At 41.8% G+C, this 19,932-nt stretch overlaps 1 protein-coding gene across 8 annotated transcripts in view; it reads left to right on the forward strand.

The window, feature by feature from the left end:
* The window catches only part of MPP7 (MAGUK p55 scaffold protein 7), a 262,894-nt gene that overhangs the window by 36,105 nt on the left and 206,857 nt on the right, over positions 1-19,932 (forward strand). For 3 of the 8 annotated variants that reach the window (XM_058436596.1, XM_058436590.1, XM_058436595.1), the window contains exon 3: positions 12,478-12,581. The exons of 4 other annotated variants lie outside the window; for them this stretch is intronic. The gene's annotated coding sequence lies outside the window, so the exon portion shown is untranslated. Of the gene's footprint in view, positions 1-2,528; positions 2,590-12,477; positions 12,582-19,932 lie in introns of those variants that run through there. One more of the 8 variants, XM_058436594.1, reaches the window with a different exon arrangement.

The following is a 19,932-nucleotide window of genomic DNA, read 5'->3' on the forward strand; positions in this document are numbered from 1 at the left end:
TGTTTATTTATTTGACTACCTGAGTGGGTTGTCTTTTTTTGCTTGCTAGATTATAAGCTCTGTGAAGGTCAGGGATGTGCCTGTTTTGTTCACCACACTATACCCAGCATCTAAAGGCAGCAATTGCCTCATAGTAAATATTCTAATATTTGTTAACTTACTGAATGGATCCGACTAATGCAGAGGTTCGCAAATATTTTTTTGTGAAGGCCAGATAGCAATGTACTAAGCTTTACAGGTCCAGTGGTCTCTGCTTCAAATATTCCACTTTGCCATTGTAACATAAAAGCAGCCGTAGACAATATATAAGTGAATGAACTTGGCTGTGTTTCAGTGAAACTTTATTTATAGGAACAGGTGGTGGGCCAACTTGCTGTAGTTTTTAGGCCCCTGAGCTAATGCATATGGCAGAACAGATGGCACACGGCATACCTTAGCTCTTTGACATCTGGGACAATGTTGATGGGCCTAGTGACTAAGGTTTTAGAGGCAACCTAAGCAGATAGCACACTTGGATTAAATACTAACCAGAATTAGTTGAAACAAGAAACACTTATTGAGCACTTATCTGCGTGCCAGATGCACTGGAAACTAGAGACATAAAGTTAATGATGCTCAAAGGCTTTGGTTCTTGAAGAGTTTACTGACTATTGAGAAACAGACAAGCTAACAATTATAACATGGGGACAGAGTGCTGACTGGGGTACACATACGGTGTCGGAGGGACATAGAAGAGACAGCACCATAGCTTAGAAAGAGCAAGGTTTTAAGAAAGTGATTACAAAAATGAAACAGGAAGGAGATAAGGAAACCAGCATCTATTGAGGACCTTCTCTCTGTTGTGTTATCCATGTATTCATTTTTTTTTTTCTTTTTTCTTTGTCTAAAGTCAGGGTCTCACTCTGTCACCCAGGCTGGAGTACAGTGGCACGATCATAGCTCACTGCAGCCTCCAACTCCTGAGTTCAAGAGATCCTTCTGCCTCATATGTTAACTTTTTCTTTCTGATTCTTCATGGCAAAACCCTATGTTATGAGGACCTGAAGCGCAGAAGTTGCGGGAGGTGGCAGAGCTTGACGTTACAATTTGAGGACCGTGAAAGCATTTCTCTTTAGAGTCAGGCTCAAGTTCAGATCCCTGCTCTACTTCTTTACTAACTTGGGTAAATTGTTGGACCTCTAAATTGAAAAGGCCCTTGTGGGCTGGGCGCAGTAGCTCACGTTTGTAATTCCAGCACTTTGGGAGGCTGAGGGAGGTGGATCACTTGAGGTCCGAAGTTCGAGACCAGCCTGACCAACATGGTGAAAACCCGTCTCTACTAAAAATACAAAAATTAGCTGGGCGCAGTGGTAGGCGCCTGTAATCCCAGCTACTAGGGAGGCTGAGGCAGGAGAATCGCTTGAACTCGGGAGGCAGAGGTTGCAGTGAGCCTCCTGAGTACTCCAGCCTGGGTGACAGAGTGAGACCCTGTCTCCAAAACAAAACAAAACAGAAGGCCCTTGTGAAGGTCAGATGAGAGAGTTTTGTAAATCCCTTAGCATGTAAGTACTTAGGCTTACCTAAGTATTCAAGCAATAATGTAGTTTTATTGCTCTTAAAAATATAATTTAAACCCAGGTCTGGATAATCCTAAAACCCATTCTTTCCCTTTCCTCTGCACTTACTCTGCTTATTGGATTTCATTAAAAGAAAGCACAGTTTGTGCCAAAATTTATTAACTCGATAAAGTTAAAAAAGTTGTGATATGTATTTCTTGGTTATTGAACAATGGAACAGACACATTATCAACACTGAATAATTTATAGACATTTTACACTGAGAAACCATTTGTTGGAAAAAGAGATTCAAAGTGGAATTTTTTTTAAGATGTAAAGGCATTTTTTGGGGGTGGGGTGGGGAGACAGGATCTTACACTGTTGCCCAAGCTGAAATGCAGTGGCACAATCTTGGCTCACTGCATTCTTGACCCCCTGGACTCAAGCAATCCTCCCACCTCAGCCTCCCAAGGAGCTGGGACTACAGGCATGTACCGCCATGCCTGGCTAATTTTTGCATTTTTTGTAGAGATGGGGTTTCACCAAGTTCCCCAGGCTGGTCTCGAACTCCTGAGCTCAAGCAGTCCCCCCGCCTTGGCCTCCCAAAGTGTTGGGATTACAAGCGTGAGTCACCATGCCCAGCATAAATGCATTTTGATATGAGCTGAGCTCATAATTCTGTTCTTTTAAACATTCTTTATCAATTACCCCTTCTCATTTTTGCATCTTTAACCTGTTGACTCAGGTCTACCTGTTTTTAAAAATAGCAGCAGCAACAACAGTAAAAGCAATACCTCTGATGGGAACTCAGGGACCTATCTGTTGTCTCTTTTTATACATAACTTCCTCAATGGGAGGTGCATCCTGAGTACTGTTCTATCTCTTGAATTGATTCTGCCCTTGTCCTGTCTATCTACCCTACAATCTCCACTAATGAAACTGGTAGAGAGGATGCCTTCTAATTAGTATTTTTATATTTCTCAATATCAACAGCATTTGGAGATGAGGATTATGCCTTCTTCCTGAAAGTCTCTCTTCCTTGGCTTCTAAGATGGTACTGGTGAATTAATCTTCCAAGACACCATTCTGAACATGTCCTTTTTACCCACTGCCACCATAAAATCCTGAGGCCAGCACTGGAAATCATTCTTTCATTCCAACACTTACCTTTTATTTTATCCCAACTGTAATAAACAGTTTCCTTCACATGCTCTGTGCTTCCCACTTCCATATGTTTGCTCAAGCTGTTGAGAGATGGTGGAAATTAATGCTTGGGCTCTTCAGTCAGACTTTCTGTCTTTTTCTTTGATTGTTTGAGATTATATTTTATTAAAAAAAGAAGAAAACCTCCCTGAGGCCAGGGCTGGTGTCTGTGTTGCTTATCTCCACTCTAATTTTGTGACCAAGGCAGACACCAGGACGGTCGAATTTAAAGTGCAGCCTCCTCACGTGGTGGGGTTTCTGGTCCACCGGTGCCCCATCCTGAGGATCTGTGGTCTCAGGGCTGGGCACTAGATTTCTTGCATTTTTCCTTATTTTTGTTGCCAGGCATTCCTGGCTCTGGTGCTCCTCTTTGTCCCTGTTGCTGCTCTTTGCCCCAATTTTTAGCTAAAGTGAGACTTAAAAAAAAAGAGACAGGGTCTTACTATGCCACCCAGTCTGTAGTGCAGTGGTGCAATCATAGCTCACTGTAACCTTGAACTCCTGGCCATCTTCCCACCTCAGCCTCCCAAGTAGCTGGGACTGCAGGTGAGTACCATCCTTCCTGGTTAATTTTCAGAATTTTTTTGTGGAGACAGGGTCTCCCTATGTTGTCCAGGCTGGTCTCCAACTCTTGGCCTCAAGCGATCATCCTGCCTCGGCCTCCCAAAGTGCTGGGATTGCAGGCATGAGCCACTGTACCTGGCCTAGAATGGGGCTTTTTATTTGGTTCCTGAAACTGTGCCTATCTCTCAAACTTTCTTTTTTCTGGGGATTGAAGCTCTGCCTCTGGAATTGGGTATGGAGCTAGAACACTCTCCCTACCTGACTCCCAAGCTGCCAGACTTCCCACTGCTTTCTTCCATCTGTGAGATTTGGATACTATTCCTGTGTCTTGGAAATTCTGGTACCTGCTGTCGCCTGCATCACCACTAAGGTTCCCACATGTGTCGGATGTTTCACCTGGCGCCTTCAGTTGCAGCTCCTCCGTCTGCTTCTGAGCTGAGATAGCCTGCTCCTCTCTGCCCCTCCCCTGCCATCCTTTCCTGTCTGCAGATCGTGGGCCAGCTCTAAGATCCCTCGCCTTCCTCCTGGCTGGTTGGTCACGCTTCACAGCCAAATCCTGAGAAAGGGAAACACTTCAGTGTTGATTTTAGAAGTCTTCTGTATATGGCTCATGAGCCAATTCAATTTTTCATCACAATCCACATTGATGGGAAAAATGTAGCTCTGTAGTACTTTTAAGATCCAACTGGCAGTGGTGGATCAAGGTCAGGGGACACTTGGGGATTTATCGCTTCCATAATACCCCACCTCCTTTATTTGACATGAACAGTTTCCGTGTTCTGAATATTTATTTGCAGAACTATGCAAACACAGCTTCAAACCTTGTGACTTCACCCTCCCCAGGCCCATCAGGTCACATTCCTCATTTCTTAAATTCAAGTTTGGCTGCTACCAGATGGTAGTGGCCCTTTCATTCAGTGTATTTAGATGAAAGCAATTTGAATACACTACCACCAGAGAAATTTGGGTTTTCTTTAAAATATTTTATAATTGCCTCTGATTTATATGTGGTCAGGTACTTAGACACCTAAGCGCGGGTAGACTCATTATGTTTCTTTTTAAATGTGAGATTTTATTTTATTTCATTTTATTTTTTTGAAACAGAGTCTCGCTCCATTGCCCAGGCTGGAGTGCAGTGGTGCGAACTCGGCTCACTGCAGCCTCCACCTCCTGGGTTCAAGCGATTCTCATGCTTCAGCCTCCTGAGTAACTAGGATTATAGGCACGCGCCACCTCTCCTGGCTAATTTTTTTATTTTTAGTAGCGATGGGGTTTCACCATGTTGGTCAGGCTCATGCCGAACTCCTGACCTCAAATGATCTGCCCACGTCGGCCTCCCAAAGTGCTGGGATTACAGGCGTGAGCCACTGTGTCTGGCTAAATGTGAGATTTAGCGTTGTGTTAGTCTCCTCAAGCCACTAAAGTAAGAGTTCCTGAGCTGGGTACATGATTGGACTTTAGAGTCTAATGAATGTACAACCTGTTTAGAATAGGTGCAGCTTTTTGTGTAACTAGCGAATGTTTCTTAGGAAAGAAAGGATCCATAGTTTTCTTTTTTTTTTTTTTTTTGAGACGGAGTCTTGCTCTGTCGCCCAGGCTGGAGTGCAGTGGCGCAATCTCGGCTCACTGCAAGCTCCGCCTCCCGGGTTCACGCCATTCTCCTGCCTCAGCCTCTCCGAGTAGCTGGGACTACAGGCGCCCGCCACCACGCCCGGCTAATTTTTTGTATTTTTTTAGTAGAGACGGGGTTTCACCGTGGTCTCGATCTCCTGACCTCGTGATCCGCCCGCCTCGGCCTCCCAAAGTGCTGGGATTACAAGCGTGAGCCACCGCGCCCAGCCAGGATCCATAGTTTTCATCAGATTAAAAAATGTCTGTGGCTCCCAAAGGGCCAAAGGCCATTTATACTAGAGTATTATTTATGACACCTGTGTAGTAACCTAAAATATGTATGACAACTTTTTAAGAGGACTTGCAGTTACTGGCTTAATGCATTGTGCATCTTTGGGATATACTGTTAGTTTCATTATAAATTACTAGTTCAGTCAAAAATTATATTATTGGCTGGTCACGGTGGCTCACGCCTGTAATCCCAGCACTTTGGGAGGCTGAGGCCGGCGGATTACAAGATCAGGAGAGCGAGACCATCCTGGCCAACATGGTGAAGAAAAAAAAATAAATAAATAAAAATATATAAAATTTATTTATTTATTTATTTCCTTTTTCTTTTTTTTGAGATGGAGTCATGCTCTGTCACCCAGGCTGGAGTGCAGTGGTGCAATCTCAGCTCACTGCAACCTCCGTCTCCCAAGTTCAAGTGATTCTCCTGCCTCAGCCTCCCAAGTAGCTGGGACTACAGGCATGCGCCACCACGCCCGGCTAATGTTTTGTATTTTTAGTAGAGATGGGGTTTCACCATGTTGGCCAGGCTGGTCTTGAACTCTTGACCTCAAGTAATCCACCCACCTTGGCCTCCCAAAGCGCTGGGATTACAGGCGTGAGCTACCATGCCCAGCCTATTTTTTTCTTTTTTTAAAAACGTGGAGAATGGGGTCTTATTATGTTGCCCAAGCTGATCTCGAGCTCCTGGGCTCAAGCAATCCTCCTGCCTCGGCCTCCCAAAGTGTTGAGGTTACAGACATGAGCCATTGGCACCTGGCCAAAAATTATAAATGGAGAGATAGAAAGTGAGATAAACCAGTCTCTCTCTCAGGATAGAGAAATGTATTTGTGAGTATATTGTATGATCAGACAGTTTCTTGTGCTACATTGGAGGGTGTTCTACGTCATTGTCATTGGGGTGTGTCTGATATCCACACTCTGTGTACCCTGGGGTCACCTGATGGAGAAGGCTGTGCTGCCTAGGTATGTATTTGGAGGTCAGCGGAAGAGTGGAGGTGTTGCAACCTTGGATAAGTACTGTGGCTTTCTCTGCTGTCCCTCTTATGACCACGTTTAGGATAGAATGGCAGGGACAATGGTTTGCCTCGCTTAAATCTTAGTGGAACTGCGGTGACTGCGCTGGATCTGGTCTTTGACTCATTTCAATATAAAAAGCACTGGCCAATGGAGCGCAAAGCCACTGTGTCGGTAGGAAGTATGTTTGTGATAAACACCATAGGGTTCCACCCCAGTGAATGACTTGGGCAGTCTTTCGTTAAGTCATGGTTCAGTGTTCTGCTCACCTTGCTAGGAAGGAAAGTGTTCACAGTTAATTCTGTGTTTTCTCACCTGTGTGTAGGAACTACTTTTGCTAACAAGCATACATCACTGCCAAAATGGTTAATTCTGGAAGGAGAACTGTAGAGACAAAGTAGATAAAGAGCAATTTTTCTTAGTTGAAAGATTATTGATTGAATTGGGGACCCATCTGGCTTTGTGATTTGCTGGAGTGACTTAAGAAAACTAATTGCTTTGGTAAAGAACTAGGCTATTAAAGAATAAATTTTATAGTGTAATTTTGTAGGCACCTTACATACTTGGAAAAACCATTTAAACTCTTTCTCTAACAACAATTGGGCATAAAATAAATCAGCTCACACTGAGTTGAAATGTATCATGTAGAAAACAGAGCCTTTTCACTTTCACTTTAAATTGTGCCAGAAGAAACATGCTATTTAAAAAAAAAATTTTTTTTTTGAGATGGAGTCTCACTCTGTTACCCAAGCTGGAGTGCAGCAGCACGATCTTGGCTCATTGCAACCTCCGCCTCCTAGGTTCGAGCGATTCTCCTGTCTCAGCCTCTTGAGTAGCTGGCACTACAGGCACGTGCCACCATGTCTGGCTAATTTTTATATTTTTAGTAGAGACAGGGTTTTGCCCTGTTGGTCAGGCTGGTCTCACTCCTGAACTCAGGTGATCCACCCACCTTGGCCTCCTAAAGTGCTGGGATTACAGGCATGAGCCACCATGCCTGGCCAGAAACATACTATTTGGTTAGAACATAGTTAAATATAGTCTCTGGTATTTTTATATGTTTTAGATTTCTTTATCTTGACAAGTGATTGAAGGAAAGAACCATTTATAGTCTGTAGGTATAAGGAAGATTTGTATAACTGCATAGATATAGACTAATACATAATATAATACATAGATCATTTATAGAGAGCCAGGGAGACTGGAATGGATGAATTGCCACTGGAAATGGTTGAATACTTTTTAGATAATTAAGCATGTATTAATTAACAAGTAGAAAGAGGGATGGACTCAAATATGTTGATGATAATAATGCCATGAAATTATTGCAACAGTATTTATAAATAGCTGCTAATATAGTGTTTTCTGTGTTTTTGTTTGTTTTGTTAAATATCAGTGTTTCCTAAGTATGGACACGCAGGGTTATTTCTGAAGTATTCTAATGAAGAGTTTTTGTTTTAAGCACTATGCTTTTCTTTTTATGGGGGACAGAGTGACAGAGTCTTGCTCTGTCACCCAGGCTGGAGTGCAGTGGCACAATCATGGCTCACTGCAGCCTTGACTTCCTGGACTCAGGTGATCCTCCCACCTCAGCCTCCTGAGTAATTGGCATTGCAGATGCACACCACCGTGCCTGGCTAATTTTTGTATTTTTTGTAGAGATGGGATTTTGCCATGTTGCCCAGGCTCTGGTCTAGAACTCCTGGGCTCAAGTGATTCTCCCACCTCAGCCTCCCAAAGTACTGGGATTCCATACATGAGCCACTGCACCTGCCCCATATGCTTTTATTTTCATGCATATTAGAAAACATAACTAACTCATCTCCTGCCTCCCTGCCTCCTTCTCTTCTCTCCCCTCTCCCTCTCCCTCCCCTCCATCTTTTTCTTTTTCTTTTTCTTTTTGATGGAGTCTCTCTCTGTCACCCAGGCTGGAGTGCAGTGGTGCAATCTTGGCTCACTGCAGTGGTGGTGCAATCCCACCTTCTGGGCTCAAGTGATTCTCCCTCCTCAGCCTCCCTAGTAGCTGGGACTATAGGCGTGCACCATGATGCCTGGCTAACTTTTTGTATTTTTATTAGAGATGGGGTTTCACCATGTTGCCCAGGCTGGGCTCGAATTCCTGAGCTCAAGCAATCCGCTGGCCTAGACCTCCCAAAGTGCTGAGATTACAGGTGTGAACCACTGCGCCTGGCCTCACTGTAGTGTTTAAAAAGAGTCTAAAATAGGTATTTAAATAAAATAACTCTGTGTAAGAAAAATGTTAAGTAAAAAAGTAGTTTTGTATGTAGTGTAAAAATTGTGAGGGTAGCATATGAATGATCAAACATTTGAGAACTACTGATTTAAGTGACTAATAAATAGTTGTTTCTGTTTAACTTCGTTAATATATTTTAGAGTAAAAAAAAAAAACCTAGTGGAGGATGAATGGTGGTGGGCTGTCTACATTAGAGGTGCAGTTTCACCTGTAAGTTTGAGTCCTGAGCCTTCTCATTCTCTGAGTAAAAGTTCTGTGACATGTTACACAAAAGGTCTTTCTTTTTTCCCTGTAGCAGCTGTTTAGTGCAGTAATAACTTGATGTTTTCACAGAAATAGGGATTTCTGTTTTTCCACTGTGTGGAGAGCTCTCTCTCCCACTCCACAGGAGTAGAGACAGGAGATACACTGTGATATCTCTGATTCTAACATAGTGCCTGGTGGTTGCTCAGTAAATGTTCTTTGGATACCTGTAATTGCCATTTAGTAAAACTAATAGGAGTAAAATGTAATATATTTTATTTAAATACATATTTAGGCCAGGCGCTGTGGCTCAAGTCTGTAATCCCAGTACTTTGGGAGGCTGAGGTGGGCAGATCATTTGAGGTCAGGAGTTGAAGACCAGCCTGGTGAACATGGTGAAACCCTATTTCTACTAAAAATATAAAAATTAGTCTGGCCTGATGGGGCATGCCTGTAATCCCAGCTACTTGGGAGGCTGAGGCAAGAGAATTGCTTGAACCTGGGAGGCTGACCTTTCAGTGAGCTGAGATCGTGCCACTGCACTCTAGCCTGGGTGACAAAGTGAGACTCTGTCTAAAATATATATATATATGTATATATAATATTTAATATGTTATTTATATTTTATCAGTCCTAAGTATAATAGGAAATATACCAGATAGTTGTATATATAGGCAAACTGTAGACTTGGTATTAATAGCAGCAATGCCTTTTTTTTTTTTTTTTTAACCTTTCTTGTCTTCTTGGTGGTCTCAGCTTGACTCTACTTGAAAAGGGGACAGGAGTGTGATGAAGTGGAAGGAACACTCGAGTTCTAGCCTTGTGTCTGTCCCCTTATTATAGAATCTGGGATAGGAAGGATGGAATGGAGGTGTAACCTACCTTAGAGGATGTGGGTTAAGTGAAATGATAGCTGCATAAATACTCAATATTGTCAAGTTCTGCAGATGTGTATGTTTTGGTTATTTGTGTACTGTAAGGTGTCAGCACAGGACTGTAATACCTTACCTAGAAATGATTATATTTACTCCCCACAGAATGTCTGCCCTTTTCTCATTGAGAAGCCAAAACAGAGCCTCCATTAACAAACAAAATTTAATGTTGATGGGGGTTCATCAGAAATGTGGAGATATCACATTGTATTGATCAGGAATTGCATGTAGCTATTACAGACATAGAACCTGTTATAAAAAAGAGTTACATTCATGGAAACAAGCTTTATTTTCTATGAAGATACCTGAGAAGGTTTTCTTTGGGAGTTTTATATAAATTCTGTGTTTAATATCTTCCTTAATATGTTGGTTTTCAGTTTCCTTATCATAATTAAAGAATATAAGCAAGACATACTTGATTGGTTTCACCAAGCTCAGACCTTCCCTCCCAGGCACCAGACAAATGATATTATTTCCAATTCATGTCATGACATGAAACGCTGAATTGCGCTTGTTGCTTTTTAATACTGTGACATCTCAACTGCTGTCATTGGTTTTAATCTGTGGGTGATCTTGGAAAGGGATAGGTTTGATGTAGGTAGCCTAGAACCTTCTCAGGGATTGTGGAACATGTTGAAACTTATGCTGTTTCTGAGAACCATCTTTCTCCTTTCTGCGGGTCAGGCTGGCATAATTCAGAGCACTTGTAATCATGACTGTAGCCAACTGTGGTTACCTGCAGAGAGGCTTAGATCAAATACAAATTTGTCTCTTCGTTTACTCAGCATACATTGAATGAGCATCTCTGTGCTGGGCATGGGGGAAGATGACTTATTATTTGTCTTGGTTCTTAAGGAATTTCTAGTCTAATGGAGGAGAAAGACACACAGATTCTCATATAAACGGATTACATACAATGATAGATTAAATAGGCTTAGAGACTTACGGTGGAACTGTGGGCCATGATTGCCATTTGAATTTTAAAAGATTAATAGAATGTATGATTTTTCTGTTCTTAGTTATATAAGTAAGATTTGAATAAATACTCGTTGTGAAATAAGAAAAGTAGAAAGATTATAGCCTAAAAACGTAGTCCAATTTTATATCCCAACCTCCTCCCTGTGCCACTTTTCATTATTATTATTTTTAAAACCATTGCCTGATTGATGAACATTTTAGGTCATTACTTTTTTTTCCTGTCTAATGATGCTTAGTTTTTTTGCACATATATATATTTGTATACCTGTGTGAATTATGTCTGCAGTGAAATTCTTAGAAGTAGAATCTTGGCTGGAGTATTTTTCTGGGGGTGCATTTAATCTGTTATTGGAATTCATATTAGTATTAGAATTAATAGGCTTTTTTTTTTTTTTTTCCTGAAAGCAACTAAAAATGTATGGCCATGTGGAGTTGCAGGGCAGTAGTCCTAATGGTTTAGCTGCAGCATCTGTATAGGTCTGTTATATAGAAAGTGTCCAGGTAGTGGTGTTTGACCTTGGTAACTTTTCTCTCTGCCATTTGAGCCGCTGCTGCCTTCATATCCTCCCAATCTAGAAATTCCCTCTCCAAAGTTGTTCCATATTCCAAAATTTCCCTTTTCACACTCCTAGTATGCTGTTGACCTCAGGTAGGCACAGTTCTGATTGTCAGAGCAAAGAAAATTAGCCATGTATGTCTTTCCAGATAGTAGAATTTTCAGGGTATTTCATCAGCTCCAAAGGATGATTTATATGAAGTGTATTTCACTAAGTATAAAGGAAGTAAAACACTCATACTATGGTCTCTTCCCTCTCCTCTTCACCTCCCAGTGCCTCTCTACAAACTTTTTAGGATACCACTAATGACTACTAGAAATATTCATTGTTAGTCCATAAATCTGAGGGCGCTCCTGGATCCTGATATGTATTTCACTGCACTTTGTGATTGAAATTTTGTTTGTTAAAATTGACTAGGAAACTATATTTCAGTAACAAATATGTAGAATTAAGAAAAAGATGGGCCGGGCACGGTGGCTCACGCCTGTAATCCCAGCACTTTGGGAGGCTGAGGCAGGCAGATCAAGAGGTCAGGAGATTGAGACCATCCTGGCTAACATGTTGAAACCCTGTCTCTACTAAAAATTAGCTGAGCGTGGTGGCACGTGCCTGTATTCCCAGCTACTTGGGAGGCTGAGGCAGGAGAATCGCTTGAACCCAGGAGGCAGAGGTTGCAGTGAGCCGAGATCGCGCCATTGCACTCCAACCTAGGTGACAGTGAGACTCCATTGCAGGAAAAAAAAAAAAAAAAGAAGGTGGGCCAGGTGGCTGACGCCTGTAATCTCAGCACTTTGGGTAGGCCGAGGAGGGTGGATCATTTGAGGTCAAGAGTTCGAGACCAGCCTAGCCAACATGGCGAAATCCCATCTCTACTAAAAATACAAAAACTAGTCAGGCGTGGTGGCAGGCACCTGTAATCCCAGCTACTCTGGAGGCCGAGGCAGGAGAATCACTTGAACCTGGGAGGCAGAGGTTGCAGTGAGCTGAGATAGCACCATTACACTCCATCCTGGGTGACAGAAAAGATGAGTTCCTATCCCTTTTCTATACATTTGTTTTTTCAAAGTATGTTTGCACTATGTTAGAGTGAGTGCATACATTTAGAGAACAACAGGGGAAAATGCTAGAAATTCAGTAACTTCTAGTTTGCATTTTATAACAAATGTATTTTTATTATTAGCTTCCTGCTGGAATCCTCCTACTCCCCCACCATTATGGCATCATTTTCACATCCACAGTCCATAGTGATTATATCCATGTGGAGCCTCAATAGTTTTCCCTTTAATTTTGTGCAGATTTCCTTACTGCATAAAACTCAACTGCTCTCACTGAGGTCGTCATTAAATCCTGTGTGTGTTTGGGCAGGCTGACTTGATTTATAGCCAGCACTCCACTGTGGGTGAGTAAGATGGCAAGTTTCTCCCTGTTTTTCCTCTTAGCCCTTCCTATCTAGAGTGCAGATAACATAATTACTCAGTTAAATATCATCTGCCCAGGTTTTCATTTTGAGATAAATCTATATTGTGGTTATCTGCATTATACTTAAAACTTACACTGAAGATAATTCTGTTGAATAGGTTTTAAGTAATTATCTTTAGTATTTCCTTTTCATTTATGATATAAGGTATAGCAAATCTTGGATTCCTTGATATTAAAATAGATAAGATCAAACTATGAACTCAGGATGAGTCAGTACTGTTTGAAGAGTTGCATTTGCCATACTTTTGGCAAATTAGTGCTTCAGAGCGGAAGCCCAGAGGTTTCAGGTAATCCCAGTCACCAAAATGTTTGTTACAATGTAACATCATTACTTTTCACGTGGGAACCTTTTATTTCGTTGGGCCTTTTTCTTTCTTTTCTTTTTATAGCCATTTATAATTCAGGGGTTCAGGCAAAGAAATACAGCCCTTGGACCACAAGATAGTTATATTCAGCAAGATTTTCAGAACTTGTACAGCTATGATTTTTCTCAGTAATCTTGGCTAGTTTGTGAAATTAATGGCTTTAGAAATATTCTCAAATGGTTTAGAGTAAAAAGGATCTTTTGAAACATTGTCCCATTTCCTAATTCAAGGAGATTATAGTGCAATTGAATGTAATTCCCATAAGAATGGATATAGCAAGTGTGTCTTTTTTTTTTTTTTTTGTGAGACAGAATCTCTCTCTGTAGCCCAGGCTGGAGTGCAGTGGTGCAATCTCGGCTCACTGCAACCTCTGTCTCCCAGGTTCAAGTGATTCTCCTGCCTCAGCCTCCCTAGTAGCTGGGACTACAGGTGCCCCCCACCATACCCGGCTAATTTTTGTATTTTTAGTAGAGACGAGGTTTTGCCATGTTGGCCAGGCTGGTCTGGAACTCCTGAGCTCAAGTGATCCGCCCACCTCGGCCTCCCAAGGTGCTGGGATTATAGGCATGAGCCACTGTGCCTGGCCAAAAGTATGTCTTTTTAATAATTGAGAAATGATGTCTTGAGCAATCAAGTAGGAACAATTACTTGGTTGTCCTTGTGTAATGCGCAGAAATTAAGGAAGATGATTTTTCACTGAATCTACATAGGACCTGTCAACTATAAGGAAACATATTAGTCAACACTTTCTACATCCTGATGCTTGTAGGTTTCCTTGATGTTGAAATAGTGTTAGCACAGATTTGTTATTTTTCCTGTTTCTGATTAATCCAAACCTGGAGTCTGGCCCTGGTTCTCAGGCTGCAGAAAAGTCAGCCCATCTTTTGTAGGCTCCTTTTCTGTTTTACATTTGTTGGGCTCACCACTTGAGCTTACTCAGCAACCTTTAAAGCTCTAAATCCTCGTTAGTCTTAAACTCCCCAGCTCATATTTGGCTGGCAACTCTACTTGGCATTTCAGTAATTTCCCCCTTGCCAGCTCATCTTTTACCAAGAATCAAAAACCATTCTGATCTTTAAAGAAACGCAGATGAGGCCGGGCACCGTGGCCCACGCCTGTAATCCCAGCACTTTGGGGAGCCGAGGAAGGTAGATCACGAGGTCAGGAGTTCGAGACCAGCCTGCCCAACATGGTGAAACCCCATCTCTACTAAAAACACAAAAATTAGTTGGGCATGGTGGTACATGCTTATAGTCCCAGCTGCTCGGGAGGCTGAGGCAGGAGAATCTCTTGAACCAGGGAGGCGGAAGTTGCAGTGAGCCGAGATAGCTCCACTGCACGCCAGTCTGGGTGGCACAGCGGGACTCCACCCCACCCCTCCCCTCCCCCTCCCAAAAGAGAAATGCAGATGAGAAAAGACCCTTTCTAGGACACAGATAATAAATTTGCAGCTGTTAAGGAGTGGGAATTTCTGCCACACGTAGATGTCAGAAATGGAAGCTTTTATTATCAGGAGAAATATTTACTGGTTGATGTTACTTAAATAGGTTCAAATTTCAAACAGTTCTAAGAGCCTATTGAGTTTCCACTATGAAGAGTTGATTTTGCCAAGATGGAAAAAAAAAATCTTATCTGGTTGCCTTTTAACACCTCTGTATGATGTTAGATACAGGTGTACTTCTTGCCTTTTCACATATTGAAGAAAACAGTGAGAGGTAGCAGAGTGTTTAGAAAACGGGGGACCTAGATGGAGAGGCTGAATGCATGAGGGTTAATGCCAGTTTCCTCATATTACAACCCAGGCTTGAGCAATATCTGATTTTTTAATGTCTTGCAGAAAGCTAAATAAGTGCCTGTGTACTGTAGTGGTTCCATTCTTGTTCAATACTATCTTGGCTTCGTTTCAGGTAAGGAAGAAATTGAGCAGTGATTGTAGCAGTGATTCCCCTGTAGGGGAATGCCCTACTATGGAATACTCTGAGTGTGTGACATGTCCCCGTTTACCCAAATCCTTGAAGTTAATGAGTAAAACTGCTGAATACAATCTAGACTCATAGATTCTGAATTTTGGAAGTGAAATTGATCTTAAGATAATGAAATCTACTATGTTTATAGTTCGATGTTTTCTGTTATAAACCTGACATAGTACTTTGCTAATCACAGGAGTTTGATAAGCATTTGATAACCAAGCAATGTATAAGCTAAGTCACAAAATGAAAAGATTGATTTTGGCAGTACCAGATAATTTGAGGTCTGTTGTCTTGTCTCAAGTGTAGTCACTGCTGATTGTTAGCACCTTTCTGAAACTGCAAAAGAAAAACTAAAAGTGGACGAGGAATTAGCATAGGAAAGTATAGATTAGAAGACCCAAAGTGAAACAAACGGAAAAAGTTTTTTTTGTTGTTGTTAAGTATACATATATTAGACATGGGAGTCATTACTATGTTGCTCAGGCTGGTCTTGAATTCCTGGGCTCAAGTAATCCTCCCACCTCAGCCTCCCAAGTACCTGGGACTACAGGTGTGTGCTATCATGCCTGGCTAAATGGCAAAAGTTTGAATAAAGAGGTGCCAGGGAATAGAGGCCGCCTGTGTTGGTGTATTGAAGTCAGAATACCTGTGCCTGCATCAGTTCTGTGTTGGTATTGTGAGTGAAGTAGTAACTCTGCAATGAAGATACTTTCTTTAAAAATTTGAAGACTTTTCTGTTATATTTTACAGTAGATTGACTGGTTCATTGTTGCATACTTGTATGATTATTTCTTAGGGTGTATTCCTACAAGCTATTGTTGGTTCAGAGGGTATAATCACAATTAGAATTTTGATTTTTTTTTTTTTTTTTTTTAAGACAGGGTCTTGTTCTGTCACTTAGGCTGGAATGCAATGGTGCGATCTCAGCTCACTGTAACCTCCGCCTCCTGGGTTCAAGCAATTATCCTGCCTCAGCCTCCCGAGTAGCTGGCACTACAGGCATGTACCACACCTGGCTAATTTTTGTATTTTTAGTAGAGATGGGTTTTCACCATGTTAGCCAGGCTGGTCTCGAACTCCTGACCTCAAGTGATCTGCCTGCCTCGGCCTCCCAAAATGCTGGCGTTACAGGCTTGAGCCACTGTGCCCGACCAGAATTTTGATGTATTCTTATATGGTTCTTTCTTAAATCAAAAATATGAAACTTGTTCAGATTAAGACAATGTTGGGTGTTTATTTTTAGTTTCACATTCCTTACTTATTAGAAATATATTTTTTATAGCTTTAACACATCAGCTAAAGCTTGTGAAAGTTGCCTTTGTTAACACGAATTCCATTTTCCTTTTAAAAATTAAATTATGGCACCCTCTACTGAATTTGAAAGGAATTGCTGAATACTCATATGCAGGTTTGAAAAAGAGACCATATGGCTTTATAGATTAGACTTTGTTGACACCTATACTTACTATTATGATCCTTTTTGCTCACAGGCTCCTCATTAGGCAGTGTGGTAACATACATGCAATTAAATCCATATTTTGAAGCAGGCAGAGGAACTAGAGTGATCAAATTCACAGAAGCATGAAATAACACGGTGTGTTCAGGGTTGTAGTTTTATAGAAAACCTGAGAGAGGGTGTTGGTGTGATTTTTGCAAAGAAAGCAATGAGAAAGGACCAAGAGCGTGTCTCATTTTAAGGAATTTAAACTTTATCATGAAAGTGCAGTTGACTCATCAGCTAGTTTATTTAGAGTAGTCAAGTAATCACGTAAGTATCTTTGAAAGATGATGCTGGCAGCATGTGTAGGATGGGCTGGAGGTGGGAACAGACCAATTTGAGGATTACTGCGTTTGCCAAGTGGGCTTATTAGGGTTCTCAGAAGGCACATAATTCTGGGATATAAGAGGCTGGGAGATGCGGAAGTTCTTTCTTTCCTCTGAAAAAGCTTTAGCATAAAAATTTCAAGATATATAGAAAAGTAGAAAGAATAGTACAATGAATACCCATATGTCCACCTTAGATCCAGCAACAGATGACATTTGGCCATATGTTCTCTCTCCCTCTCCTCCGCCTCTCTGCTGAAGTATTTTTGCGTAAATTACAGACACCATTACTTGACACCCCTAAATACTCTATTGAGCATCTCTCCAAAACAAAGGATGCTAGGAGAGAGATGTTTAGGGAGATAAAATCAGGAAAGTTAGAATTTGGTGGTATAGGTAATGTTACATCCAATAGGAGAACCACAAAGTCTTGCTTTTACTGTTATTAATTTGTGGTTATATAATAGTTTCTTTCTACAGTTTTTGTTTTTTGAGACTTTCAAGAGATGGATATATAGTAAATGCTATTACATTTTAAATCAAAATGTTGAAAAGGACACTTTTTTCATCAACAAAAATTTCAAATGTGCACAAAAGTTGAAGAGGACGTCATTCTTGGCTAAAACAATGGCCCATGCCAGGCTTCTCCATGCGAGAAGAGAAGAGAAGTGGAGCGATTCAGAGAGGAGTGGGCTAGGCTCCTCCCACCAGGGGAAGATGCAGGCTCTTTTATCATATCAGAAGCCCAGGTCAGCAGAAGTTTGTGTGAGAAAGGCACACAGCCAGCACAAGTGTGACCCAAACCCAGTGAAATGGTGAGAGTGGGCAGCTGGCAAGCTGACTGGCACTAGCAGAGTCTACTTACTTGGGGAAAAGGAAGCAGGAGATATCAAAGGGGACTGGGCACAGGTGACCTTTTTTGGCAGTGTACAAAGTCTCACTCTGTTGCCCAGGCTGGATTGCAGTGGATCTCAGCTCACTACAGCCTCTGCCTCCCAGGTCCAAGTGATTCTCCTGCCTCAGCCTGTCGAATAGCTGGGACTACAAGTGTGTGCCATCATGCCCGGCTAATTTTTGTATTTTTAGTAGAGATGGGGTTTCGCCATGTTGGCCAGGCTGGTCTTGAACTCCTGACCTCATGTGATCCTCCCACCTTGTCCTCCCAAAGTGCTGGGATTACAGGCATGAGCCACTGTGCGCGGCCAGATACTGACCTTTTAATATCTAATTTGTTGACAGTTTTCCTACTATACTTTTGGTCTAGTAAGTGTTTCAGGTTGTGATCAATGAGATTAGCAGTCTTTCTCCTTTACAGGAGACCTAAGAAGAGGACAGGCAGAAACACAAAATATATAATGTATATAAAATATATAATATTATCATGGCTAAAATTGGTAGGGATTCCAGTAGTCACTCATTTGTTTTTTCATTCATTATTCAATTAATGTTTGGAGCCACCTATTATTATGGCAGGCACTACTCTAAGGACACCAGGAATTCAGCAGTGAATAATGCAGACCAAATTCCCTGCCCTCTCATAGTTTCTGTAAGTCATACGTTGCTTAACGAAAGGGAGACATTCTGAGAAATTTGTTGTTAGGCGACTTGGTCCTTGTGGGAGCATCCTAGAATGCACTTACACAAACCTAGATGGCAGAGCCCACTACACACCTAGGCTGCATGGTGCAGCCTGTTACTCCTAGGCCAGAAACCTGTACAGCAGGTGACTGCACTGAATATTGCAGGCAATTGGAACACAGTGATAAGTATTTGTGTATCTAAAAATATCTAAACATAGAAAGGGAAGAGTAAGAATATGAGATGACTGGCCGGGCGTGGTGGCTCACGCCTGTAATCCCAGCACTTTGGGGGGCCGAGGTGGGTGGATCACGAGGTCAGGAGATCGAGACCACGGTGAAACCCCGTCTCTACTAAAAATACAAAAAATTAGCTGGGCACGGTGGCGGGCGCCTGTAGTCCCAGCTACTCCGGAGGCTGAGGCAGGAGAATGGCGTGAACCCGGGAGGCAGAGCTTGCAGTGAGCCGAGATCGCGCCACTGCACTCCAGCCTGGGCAACAGAGTGAGACTCCGTCTCAAAAAAAAAAAAAAAAAAAAAAAAAAGAATATGAGACCACTGCCATATATGTGGTGTGTGATTGACAGAAACATCATTATGCCCTGCATCGCATGACTGTATTCTAGTAGGAAAGACAGACACTAGACAAGAAGAGTGAAATACGCATAGCTCATGAAATTGGGATAGGCACAGGCAAAGATCATTAAGTGGAATTAGGAAGGTGTGAGGGAGATTTTAGAAAGGGAGGCCAAGGAAGCTGAGAAGATGCCACCTGGGGAAACACCCGGAAAACCTGAACCACTTGAGCCGTGTTGGAGTGCACAAAGCCTCCTGCTTGGCGTTTACATCATTTTCCGTTTCTTGTGAGGGCATGTCTCCTCCTGAGAGTGTATGAATAGGAAGTGGCTGACAGCTGGCTTCCATATGGTCTTAGCAGGCCCTGTTTTTCCTAGCCAGGTTCCTCTTCTAACCCTCAGATTTCTTGACACTAAATTGATCATAAAGTAAGTTCTCCTAATCAGATAGATTCATTCCAGGGTGTGTTAGTCTAAGACAGTTTGTCTAGCAGTCCACTAACAGGCTGTGCGTAGCTCTGTGAAATGCTCTTTGGTGTAACCATTTCCCATGGTTTTTGGACAATGACTGGCATGTTACTTTCCTTAGCAACTTAATTTTTGTTCCATCTTTACATAACTCTTTGGAAATGTTAACTTTTCCCCTTTTCTGTTCATTTGTTTCACCGTAGAAATGAAAATACTCCTATTCAGAACTATGACATACAAATTAAAAATTTACAAAGTATACTCAATAAATTCCAGCAGCTAATATTCATGAAGTATAAAAATTGAGGTTATTGAAGAAAGTGACATTAAAAGGTATATGAACAATGCAGTGCTCTTAAAGTTTCTCTTGGGTATAGCTGACTTCAAATGTAAGAGTCTCTACCATTTAATACATAAAGGGCTAATACAGAATAGATTCTCTTCTAGTTCATAAAGGATGCACTGTTCTCTACAATATAGCATTAGGATTTT

The sequence above is a fragment of the Hylobates moloch genome, unplaced genomic scaffold, assembly GCF_009828535.3.
Source record: "Hylobates moloch isolate HMO894 unplaced genomic scaffold, HMol_V3 SCAFFOLD_3, whole genome shotgun sequence".
NCBI lineage: Eukaryota > Metazoa > Chordata > Mammalia > Primates > Hylobatidae > Hylobates > Hylobates moloch.